This window comes from Suricata suricatta, chromosome 11 (assembly GCF_006229205.1).
Source record: "Suricata suricatta isolate VVHF042 chromosome 11, meerkat_22Aug2017_6uvM2_HiC, whole genome shotgun sequence".
NCBI classification, from domain to species: Eukaryota; Metazoa; Chordata; class Mammalia; order Carnivora; family Herpestidae; genus Suricata; species Suricata suricatta.
The window spans coordinates 90,523,680-90,536,172 of NC_043710.1; the positions used below are offsets into that span (position 1 = coordinate 90,523,680).

The 12,493-nt window shown below is 46.5% G+C and overlaps 1 protein-coding gene across 16 annotated transcripts in view; it reads right to left on the reverse strand.

Annotated features, from left to right (window-relative positions):
• GRAMD1B (GRAM domain containing 1B) overlaps positions 1-12,493 on the reverse strand; it is a 161,351-nt gene that overhangs the window by 93,439 nt on the left and 55,419 nt on the right. The gene's annotated exons all lie outside the window — the stretch shown is intronic.

The window sequence follows — 12,493 nt, forward strand, 5'->3', positions numbered from 1 at the left end:
GAATCCTCACCCTTTCCCCCAGCAAGGCGGGGCGAGCGCAGCGGTGCGTTCCCAAGCTGTTCACAGCACTGGGAACACACAGTTCTCAGTCCCCTGCTGGGGAAAGTGCCCAGCCCCAGGGCTACCACTTCGGGGGCACTTGGTGAAGCAGCAACTTACGGTGGCCCAGCAGCGCCCCCAGTCACCTGGGGCCTGGAATCCTTTTAAGGTGGCCACGAGGGCCTGGTGTTGGATCTCAATGACACTTTATCACCAATACCAGGCTCTAAGATGATTCAGACCAGGCACGGCATCAGAGAGAGGAGACACTGAGATTTTCAACTCCAACTTGAACATACAATTTGCTCTTAAAAACCCCCCAACCTGGGCCCACAGTATTCCAGTGCCAACAACTTCTGTGGCTGTGGGACTCTTTTTTGGCCTCCCCTAGACTGTGTACTCTCTGGGTCAGTAATGCGGATGGGTGAGAACAAACAAAGAGGAGATTAATTATGAAATAGCAACCTCCAACTGAACCATACTAAGCCTTTACCCTGAAACTCGCCTCAAAGCACTCCACAGAGATCCATATGCATTGTATGCACATCATCTATACTGACCCCCAAAGCAACAGTCTTAAGAAAAACCAGAGCACAGAGCGCAAGATCCCCACTGGTAACACTCACTGTACTTGCAATTACTTAGTACCTGCCTTCCTCTTTTTAGATGGTAAACTCTAGGTGGGCAGGGACTATGTGTGTGTTGAGTCCCATCCCCTCCTGACTTAGGAAGGCTTATCTGTACACTAGGTACTATTACCAAGTGTTTAATCCAAGCAGCCTTATTCGAACCTAACTAAAACACTGCAGTCTCTCTCCAGTGCCCAGATGGTCCAGCAAAAATACCCTTTAAGGGATCCTGAGCTTTTGGAGATGTGCTCTCAAAGCAGCCCTGGCCTATGGAACGCCCCTCTATCCAGACCCCAGCCGAACAACACTGAAATGCTCTCAAGAGCTCAGAATACATCTTTAGTTACGTATCCAGGCCAGGCCATTCTTTCAACTTAGGTATCTTTTTTATTTATTTATAATTTTTTTTAGTGTTTTATTTATTTTTGAGACAGAGAGAGGCAGAGCATGAGCGGGGAGGGGCAGAGAGAGAGGGAGACACAGAATCTGAAGCAGGTTCCAGGCTCCGAGCCGTCAGCACAGAGCCTGACGCGGGGCTCGAACACACGAACGTGCGATCATGACCTGAGCCGAAGCCAGATGCTTAACCGACTGAGCCACCCAGGCGCCCCTCAACTTAGGTATTGGAGGGCTGCAGAAGTTCTCCTTTAAACCTAGGTAATTCACTCCAAGGGCCTCCAGGGACGTGGGATGCCAGCCCCTAGCGAAATGGTGCTTAGCCTACTCTAGGTAGATGAGAATATTGTCATCCTGTGCCCCCTGATCACAGATAACACATGAAACCTGGATCAAAGCTTTCCAAGTATTATATTAGAAACACATTACTAAATTGTTAACATACTTTAGCTTTTACTTTACCTGTTAAAAAAACAAAAACAAAACACCCTTGCAACTATTAATTAGAATTTTTTGGGAGCTTATTTATGTCAGGCATTGTGCTAATAAGCATTTAACTTGTATTATCTCCTTCAATGCTCACATCTGTATTACTTTTCAGGTGATGCTGAAAATTAAGAGTGTAGCATCCAGATTTGCCTCATGCTAAATAACCAACAAGCTGCAAGCTTGAGGTTTGAACTGAGGCATGTTCAACCCCAAAATCCAGTCTCTTAATCAGGAGGTATGCTTATTTAAAAAAAAAAAATAAAACCGGTTAGATAAGCTAATAAGGCTCATATGCTCCCAGGGCAAAAAGAATCCAGGCAACAGTAAAAAAAAAAAAAAAAAAAAAAAAAAAAAAGACGCTAAATCAAGTTAGCTGCTTCTTTCTATTACTATTGCTGATAGATCAGTGTACAAATGTGGAGGGAGGAACACGAAATGGAGAGCCTAGTGGGCGGGGAGACAACTGCCTCAAATTCCCTTTGGTGCTTCCTGTTTCTGGAACCTGGACTCTTCATAGCCCTCAGGAGCCTGGCTCCATTTTTGTGGTCCATAAGAAAATCTCAAAATATGACCCAAACAGCCATGCATGGAACTGCTCTTTCCTTGAAATATATTAAAGAGGATTGGCCAAGCAAATGAAGAGGTCTTCCTCATTTCATGTATTTTCCCTCTTTGATCTTCTCCTAGAGGGCAGACTGTTTTGTGTTAAGTTTCCTGGCCCAGTAAGGTGTAAGCACTGACACCATTCTAGATTACTTGGGGGTGAATACACAGGTCAATGATCAGGCAGGTGCTTTCAATTCTCCTGCTTCTGCCTGAAGCTCCAATCTGGCTGCTCCTTGGGATCTGTATTTCAGGAAGGGTGAGAATGTGTACTACAAAAAACCCCGAAAAGGCCAAAGAGTTGCATTTCTGGCAATTTGGCAGACTATATATTCTAATGGACCTTCCTGCTAAAAACAACTACAAATGCTGGATGAAAGAAAACATTTAGAAAGAAAAAGAGAAAGAGAGAAAGAGAGAGGTAATTTTTTTAAAAAATGCTTGATGAGCTATCAAAACAAGACAAGTTTAGAGACCCCAAATGCAGTGAAGGCAGAAATCCAGAAAATTAAAGAAGGCCTTATGGATATGTTTTCTAGAGAAGCCCTTGTTGAACCTGCAAAACTGGGCCTTGGTTTTCTGGACCTCACAGACCACAGCGGGCAGCAACAATGGCACAGGACGACTAATGGGAGGAGGAGAGAGGAGATCACTTCATAGAGTAGGAGGCCCTGCTGGCTTACCCTAACCCTCCAAGGGAGCCTCCAAGAAACTCCCACATGCTGCTGAGGACTCAAAGACAGGCCTGTCTTCAACCTTGGCAGAGACCAAACAATCTCCCCTGATAAATCATAATTACCAACTGAGCCTCACACAGACGGCTGCCTAAGGACTTCCTAAACAATTCTCACACACACACACACACACACACACACACACACACACACACACACACACCCCCAATGGCCAGAAAGGAGAAGGCGGATGAACTCCACCACAGTAAAATGGAGCACATCTGATCCTCAAAATGGATCATAAAGAAGGAGAAAAGGCCAGGCTTTCCTCGGAGGAGGTAACTCTAACATATATAGCTGAAAAAGGAATTTTAGTTCGCAGAATTTATAAATACAGAAGTAAATAAATAAATATGTCTACATAGCAATAGGAAAAAGAAAAACAATTGGACAAAGAGAGAAGGGATTTGAATAAGCACTTTCAGAAGAGGAAGTAATCAATACTTATATAAAAAGGCACTCCGCCTCATTAGCATTCAGGGAAATGCAAGTTTAAAATGCCAATCGGATGCTAACTTCGCACCTATCTGATTGGCAAAAGTTAAAAAGTCTAATAATATAAAAGTTGTAAAGGAGCCAGTGGGGAGGTGTCTGGGTGGCTCAGTTGGTTAAGTGTCTGACTTGTGCGTTTGAGCCCCATGTCGGGCTCTGTGCTGACAGCTCAGGAGAGCTGTTAGCCTGGAGCCTGCTTCAAACTCTTGAGTCTCCCTCTCTCTCTCTCTCTGCCCCTTCTCTGTTCATGCTCTCTCTCATACTCAAAAATAAATAAACATTAAAAAAGAAAGAAAGAAAGAAAGAAAGAAAGAAAGAAAGAAAGAAAGAAAGAGAAAGAAAGAAAGCGAAAGAAAGAAAGAAAGAAAGAAAGAAAGAAAGAAAAAGAAAAAGAAAGAAAGAAAGAAGCCCATGGACATGTATATAGTAGGCAAACCATTTGGTATTATGTAGTAAAGTTGGCAAAATGCATCCCCTGACACCTAATGGTTCCATTCTACCAGCTGAAGAAGCTCCTACTAAGAAATGTGCAAGAGAAACTTCACACAGCACTCCATGTGATAATGTGGTTTGCGGAAACAAACCTCCACACCTGGAAACGAATGTCTATCTACAGCGGAAAGGATGAACAACTAGGATTTTCTTAAAGTGCGAACAGTATGTAACCCTCAGAAAAATTACAAATTACTGTCACATGCAACCAAACAGACAAATCTCAAGAAATTATGCTGAGCACAGAAAGCAAATCAATGAAGAAAGCACGGCTATGCTTCTATGCATATACTGCCATAGAACAAACACATAACAAGATACTTCACATTCATGTATGAAAAGGTACTCAACCTCATCAGTACTCAGAGTATCCAGATATTCTCTACCTGTATAGCTAGACAGTCTATATCCATAAAACGGAAAACCAAGGAAGTGGCAATCTCAACATCCTGAAAGGGGGGCACCTCTAAGTGAGGAAGACAACAGAATCAGCAGGACAGGTAAGAAGTACACAGTTTGTTGTTTCTTCTTTCTGTACACTTTATACGTATTTTTTATAAATAACCTTTAGATCTGCTCAGTATTTAGCAAAAACAATTTAAAAATAAACAACATAACTAGAAATACCTGACACTAATCTTCCACTTAAAAAAAATTTTTTTTTAACATTTATTTTTGAGAGACAGAGAGACACAGATCATGAGCAGGGGAGGGGCAGAGAGAGAGGGACACAGAATCTGAAGCAGGCTCCAGGCTCTGAGCTGTCAGCACAGAGCCCGACGTGGGGATCGATCCCATAAACTGTGAGATCATGACCTGAAGTCGGACGCTCAACTGTCTGAGCCACCCAGGCACCTCTTCTCCTTCCAATTTTTGTGAACAGAATGGACGAGAGAGTAGGGCGGTGGTGGGGAGCGGATGACTGGGATGGTGATCTATGTTATCTGCATTTTCAAAAATCCAAGTTCAAAATACGGGCCTTCCCAGGGGCAAGGACAGTCCAACGTCTATTGTGTTTGTAAGGCCTGATTAACAGAAGGTTGAGCTGTTTCACTCCAAACCTCTTGCTACCATGGTTTCTTCCAAATTTTACTGGGTTTGGAATGCAGGCTGTGGGGGAAAAAAAAAATCAAAAAGGAACTTTGATTTTAGCTGCTTTGGTCTCCTGGTCCCCTAGTCAAGCCTTAAAGTCTCACCATGTTGGTTCTGTTCCTTTCCTAAGCCAACAAGAGCAGGATTGATGCTTCTAGCCTCCTCTGCAAGTAGGGCCTGGGCTGGCAGGGGGGTCTTTCAACCGGAGCATACCACCCTGCAGACACCCAAGGCCTCAGCCAAGGGGAACCTGGAGGCCAAAAGCCCAGGAGCCCACCACAGAATTCAGCTCCCCTGACTCCCAGCCCCCAGTGGCTCTTTCCACCACCAGAAGCTCACGCCACCTCATGACCTTGGGAAGTCACTGGGAGCCTATGTGGGGCAGAAAATAGGCAGTGGACATGATCCCCGAGGCTCCCCTTCCATGCAGAGTGGCGGGGCTCTGTGCTCACCTCCCGAGAGGGGAGCTGCAGGGCCAGGGCAGTGCCGCATGGCTCCAGGAGCTGACAAAACTGGGGCAGAGCCGTGCTGCAGTCACACGTTGGGGAATCAAAGCTCCAAGCTCAGGCAGTGAAGTTGTCAGGCGCTGAGAGTGTTATATTTAAGGAGCGTTTTGGAGGTCAGGAAGCTGGTGAGAAGAGCAGCGGGGGAGGAGTGGCGTCCTAAACACTGCATTTCAACAAGCCTCCTAGTCCTCCAGCCAGAATCCTCTTCCAAATCCCAAACTGCAGTCAATAGAGCCTGTGTGAGGGAGACGGCAGATGGCCAGAGCAGCACCCGATCAGGTGTTCCATGTCCCCTCCTCCTCCCCCTCCATGCCCTACGCACCCCCCCCCCCTTACCACTATTAGTCACTGGCTCTGGGGTGACAGTGTGGGCTGCAGGCATTGGCCTTGCCTTCTGGTCTGTTCATCTGTGTTAGCTCCCAGTCGGGAGCTTCCCGAGCCTGCCCCGCCTCTCTCATGTGGGGATCCATGTGCACACCCCTGCCCTCCAGCCCCACCAGTCCACTGTAGGGAGAAGAGAGGTGGGGAGGGGGCCTAGGCCATAGAGCAGCAGCGGTTGAGAGGTGTGGGGGGGAAGCGAGTGGGGCTCAGTTCATTTCAGGCACACTTCCTTCGGCCTCCAGGACCCCAGGGATTGACTTGGGGTGCTGGAGCGGGATCAAAAAATCAAAATAAAAACTGGACAACCCACCTCCCCCAGTCCTTTTTGCCCCTCTTCACAATCTGCTGATCCAGAATGTTCCGTTCGGGCAACCAAAGGGAACGGATGGGCAAGGGCAGAGCCCAGCTCCAGCCAGCTTCATCCTGCCCCCAGCTGCTTCACCAGCATAGCTGACTGGAGAGGGAGGAAGACACCGAGGCCCAGGGAGGACTTCTCTTCCTAGCCACAAGATGAGAGGGTGCTGTGGTTGGTAACGTTGGGAAAAGTGAAAAGGTGAAGTCCAGTGCCAGTAGCACAAACCCCCTGACCTCTTGCTAGCCTCGGAAAAGCCTGGATGAAACCACCTGTCCTGCTCACCTCGGTGGCAGTGCCCAGCTAACCTAGGTCTCTCCCTCTGTCAAAGCAGCTCTGGACATCCCTTCTCCATGAAGGCTTCCTGGCTTCTCTGCAATGGCTGGGCGACGGAAACCCCAGAGAGGACCCCCTTGCTCTCTCCTGCATCTCTATGCCCTCTGCCTCCAAAATCTCTCCCCGGCTTCCTGAACACCTGTCCCCCTGCCTCGGTGCTGGCTTCTTTGTACGTCCTCTTCATTGGTTTGTTCTCCATCACAACTCTCTCTGCTGCTAGACGGAGGCCAGTCCCCCAGTGGCAAAGCCCTCCTATCCGGAAAGAGGCACACACCTTGGAAAACCCCCACCAACCAGGAGAGGGGACCTTGCCTGACTTCCTGCATTCTAATTACATGCATAACAAAAGAAAACATCTCTCCTGCCAGATGGGAGAAACAAGGCAGATTTCTAATTACCCACCCTGATCCTCCTGGTTTATCCTCAGGAGAAATTCAGGGTGACTGATGGCATCAGGGACCCAGAAGGGAGCTTAGAAACTCAGGTTCTCTCGGGGAGGGAGCGCCCATACGCCCACGGCCAGCTGCTCTTGCTGTCTTCTCACCAAATGGAGACTTCTTTCTCATCTAACTTACACTTGAGAAGGACTGTTAACAAACTGATGAACTCATTTTAACAGCGAAAGACTCCTGGCCAAGGACACAGTACTCTTGGCAGAGAGACTGCTCAGTGATACAGCAAGCCTTAGGAAAAACCACATTCTTAACAGACACAGGCCGGACACCAGCCCTGGAGGTGTGGACTGCGGTTTCTTGTGCACAGTGACTCTGGAAGTAGACGGGAGTTCAAGTCCATACTTAATGGCTATGTGACCTTGCGCAAATTACTGATTTTCTCTACGCCTCAGCTCCATCTAAACAAAGGTGATAATGACAACAACCCGCACAGCTGGTAGGTGTCAATGACACAATGCATGATGTCGCATCAAGTGCCCAGGACGTTCTAACCATTGTCATGAGTATTCCCAACTGGAGTCTACAGACTATGACCACCACCTTCCACAGGGACTGCAGGCTCCGTTTCTGTGCTTCCTTATCTACTTCTTCTCCTTTACATAAACAAAAGTTTCTGACTGTTTTCTATTTTGTTGGGAATTTTTTTTATATTTCTATTTTGTGATACTTCTGTCACATCAGTAGGCCATTTATTTATTCAAAGACAGTCATACTTATTGAGTGTCTACTATGTTCAGGACCCAGACAAACCATGATATTATTTCAGTAATAAATCAAATATCCTCCTGATCTCCAGAAGCTTATAATCTAATAAGGAAGATAAGACATGGGCATTAAGTAGTTATATTAAGGGGCACCTGGGTGGCTTAGTTGGTTGAGTATCCAGCTTCGGCTCAGGTCATGATCTCGCGGTTTGTGGGTTCGAGCCCTGCGTCGGGCTCTGTGCTGACAGCTAGCTCAGAGCCTGGAGCCTGTTTTCAGATTGTGTCCCCCTCTCTCTCTCTGACCCTCCCCTGCTCACACTGTCTCTCTCTCAAAAATAAATAAACATTAAAAAAATACTGAAAAAAAAGAGTAGTTATATTCAGCAATTCTAACAAAGTTTAAAGTGGTTAAGTCCTTTAAGAGAGGCACAGATAATCAGGATATGGTGCTTCTGTTTACCAAAATGAACATAGGTTGGTAATCATTATGCCAATTTTTCAATGAATAAGTAATGATGAATATTCTCAGCCAGCCTATATTAAGTCTATCTGCAATAATTATTTCTTGATCAGTCTGGTCTTACCACGAAAGAGTTAGCCAGAAAGAGGATCCGATATTTGTTATCATCCTTTATGGGGACAAGAACTTCCTATTTGCATGACAGGTGCCCAGAAATAGTGCCTTTGGAACATATTGCTATGATCCCTGCCAATAAATACAGGTTTATTTGGACAGAGCAGGCTGCATCTAATGGGCTGGAATCTGAAATTTCATTTCCTACCATTAGGACATTTTCTCATCAGAGCCTGAAGGCTGGGGCGGGGTGGGGGGCGGGGGCGATGTGGAAGATCATCACAAGTGACACGAGATGGTGTAATCATGAGCAAACCTCCAACGGGCTCAGGTTCTGTGTGTCTTATGACTACTCAATAAATGCACCTGTGTCCTTCCATACTCAGCCACCAACTACATCTGATGGCTCAAGGGCATCATGAGGAGGTATTTATATGAACTGTGGACAATGGACAAAAATAAGGGCAATGTGTTAAGTTTTCAAAAGCTGGGGCACCTGGGTGGCTCGGTCGGTTGAGCATCCAGCTTTGGCTCAGGTCATGATCTCATGGTTTGTGGGTTCGAGCCCCACGTTGGGCTCTGTGCTGACAGCTCAGAGCCTGAAGCCTGCTTCGGATTCGCTGTCTCCCTCTCTCTGCCCCACCTCTGCCTGTGTTCTTTCTCTCCCTCTTTCTCACTCTCAAAATAAATAAACATTTTTAAAAAATTGTATTAAAATATTCTTTAAATAGTGGCAGTGATGTTTTCTATTTTAGTTTTGTTACCTTCCATAGGTAAAATAAATATGTGGCAACTCTGTGTCAGTCCATCCACTTTTTTCAACTTCTCTGCCAGGTGCACAAGTTCAGACCCTGCTATGAGGAAGGGCTACTGAGTTCTGAGACCCACATTCCACTCTAAGGAGAGGCTACACTTCCTAACTGCTGGGAAAAGGGATCTGAAAGCCTTCTCCATTCAACTCCCTTGTCTTTAGGTGGTCACCTGCGTCCCAAAGGTTCCTAATCCAGGAAGATTTAGGGACATATCACTGGCATGTCACATTATATTAGTTTCAGGTGTAGAACATAATGCTTCATTTGCACACATTGTGAAATGATCACAAAAAGCATCATCAACATCCCTCCCCACGCACTGTTAAAAGACTTTTTTCTTATGATGACCCAGTCTACTCTTGAATGCTTTAACAAAGCCTTGGAGATGTGCCTGTGCCTCCCACGTGTACAAGGACAACTACTGCCACTCCCCTAACCTCAGTCACCAATTTCCAATTGTTCCTCAACACCTTCACCAGGGGCACCGCAAAGCCAGCCTGAATAAATCCAACTTCTCATGGCCCCTCTATACCTCCTGCTCACTCTGACCTCCTGTGCCCACATCAGTTAATGGTACCAGCTACCCAGTCTCCCAGTCAGACACCTGGAATTCACCCTATACTCCTCTTCCACCTCCCACTGAACTAGAGACAAAGGCCTGTCCATTCCAGCTCCCTGAATGACTCCAAGTTTGTTTCTTGCTTTTAGTTTTATACCTGCCTTTCAATTCTCATCGTTACGTACGATGTTGTGCCTACCCCTCCTCTCCTATTTGTTCATTTACCAAATATTTATTGAGCACCTATTATATTGCTTGGTATTATATGGGGGGGTGGGGCTTAAAAAGCAAAATCACACTAGCCCTGCCCTTTAAAAAAAAAAAGCTTACAGTCTAGTTGGGGAAGACAGACATGTAAAAAACAAACAAACAGAGTCTCCAGGATGGCACAAAATGAGAAAATGATCAATTATCTGTCTGTCTTGTAGCCAGAGAGTACTTTTACTTTTTTTTTTTTTTAAGTTTGTAAGAGAGGTGAGCGTATGCAAGCAGAGTAGGGATGGGGGGGGGTGTGGTGGAGAGAGAGAATCCAAAGCGGACTCCATGCTGTCAGCACTGAGCCCAATGCAGGGCTCAAACTCACAAACCATGAGATCATGACCTGAGCCGAAATCACTTAGATGAATGAGCCACCCAGGCGCCCCAGAGAGTACTTTTTCAAAAGCAAGTCAGATGAGATCCTAAATATGTCGACTGTTCCCAGTATCTACATAAACTCAGTGCTGTTCAAGGCTGTCCTGGGATATCAATTTCCATGTCTAGTTCCATCATCTGCCTCCTGGAGTCCACATGCTCCTAAGCCCCGATCATGCCAAACTGCTTGCTGTGACCCTGTGACCTGGGCTTTGCCATGTGCACGCTGTCTCCTCTAGCCTAGCTACTGTTCAGCGAACAGCTATGCTGTGCCAGGCATTGTCTCATTTCACCCTCAGGACAACCGTGCAGGGTCTATGGAATCACCGTCATCTACAAATAAGGACACAGAGACGAGGACAGGCCACGGTAACCCGCTCAAGTCCGTGGAGCTAGAGAGTGGCAGTGCCAGGCTGTGAAGGCAGATATGTCCAACTACAGTTCATAACATCACCGCTCTTCTCTTGTCCACCTGCTAAGCTCCCACTGACACTGCAGGTCTCAGATCAAATGTCGCTCCCTTTAGAAAGCCCTCCTGCCTGCCTAGGCCAACATCAAATAGTTCTTTTGAGCTTCCCCCCCCCGCTGACTTGAACTTCTGTTACAACCCCTGTTACCTTGTACCATCATAATGTTTCATAATGTTTACTCATCTGTCTCCCCCAAGACCCCATGAACTAACTGCTCACAGGGATCATGTGCTATCCAATTACAACCTCCATACTCTAGTCTTGGCTGGCATATAACCGGCATTTAATAAACATTCCTTGAATGAATATCCTGATGAATGCCCACCAACCTCTTTTCTCATGGTTGAAATAGGAATGCTCAGGGCGCAATTTACCATCTACATATCTTAACACAGTCACGTCAAGACATCAGACGGCCCTGCTCTGAAATTATATCCTTAAAAAAAAAGACCACAGCAATGCAATAACAGAGCCCCAAACTCCAGACTCTGGGAGATGGAGTCATACCTCCAACAGCCCTCCTCCAGGAACTGGACAGTCTCAAGAGGCAGTGCTGTCATCAAGAGTGATCACACTTCCAAACCAAAAGCTCTTTCATTCTGGGGAAGCTGAACCCGGTATATATGGGGCTAAGGGAAATCCTGGGAACGGTACCTCAGAACTAAAAGGGATCAGGTAAGATGGATACATTTACATGTATTTAGAAATACATAGCAGTAAAATGATGTATTAAAGAAGCAACATCCGAGGCATAAATAAATGACGTACCAGTGAGTCACAACATGAATTTTTACTCAACAGCTTCACGGCATTTAGACGTTATCACCGATTCGGAACATGAGCCATAATACATAGATTCTTTTTGTACCTAGGCTGCAAGATGCAAGCAGGCTCTTTATGAGAACATCTTGATCAGGTAAAGTTTCTTAAGCATCTGTGAGTTATTTATCACCCTTCTGGGGAACTGCAGAGAGCCATAGGTACTCTTCCCAGAAAAATGCAGAGAAATATAAACTTCTGCCTACAAATGATAGAGGCTCGCGGACGCTCTCCTAAGGACCTTAGCGGTTCGTGGGCCCACACTGGAAACATCTGAACTAAACTCCCTCCAAAGGGCTTGGGGGTAGAAAAGGTTAAAGAAAATGAATCACGGCTCCGGGGTTAAATGGCATTGGTCTCCGTGGCCAATCAGATTCACTCTTTGAGGTCCTGAAAGCAAATGCCAGGCTCAGGAATAGTCCGGCCCCAGATCTGACTGTCCACCCCGGGGTTGGGGGGGTTATCTGCAGTCTTGACTAGCGGATGCTTAAGAGCCCACGAAAAAATGAGCTGCCTCTTTTTCTACCTCCACCTGTGGCTGCAAACATAAACACACCCCTCCTAACTCATCGCGGAATAACCCTCCAACACCTGCAAACCATACGTCTACCCCCAGCGCACACCACCACCAAACCCTTGAGAGCCAACTGGTGGATCCCAAACCACTTATGACTTCAAGAGCTAGTTGACTGGGAGATTTTTAAGAGGGAAGCCTGGTGAGAGAGGACACTTGACATCACCGATAGGAGCATTACAATCACAAAGCAAACTGCTTGGAGCAAACCCGTTTGGAATCAAATGCAGTTGCAGACTCTGCTCCCCTGGCCGCCTCTGCACACCGCCAGGGGGTACAGCATCTTGCACCATCCATGCTCACTGTGGGTACCCCAATGTTTGCGGGAGGGAAAAGACAGGGGAAGTGGAGA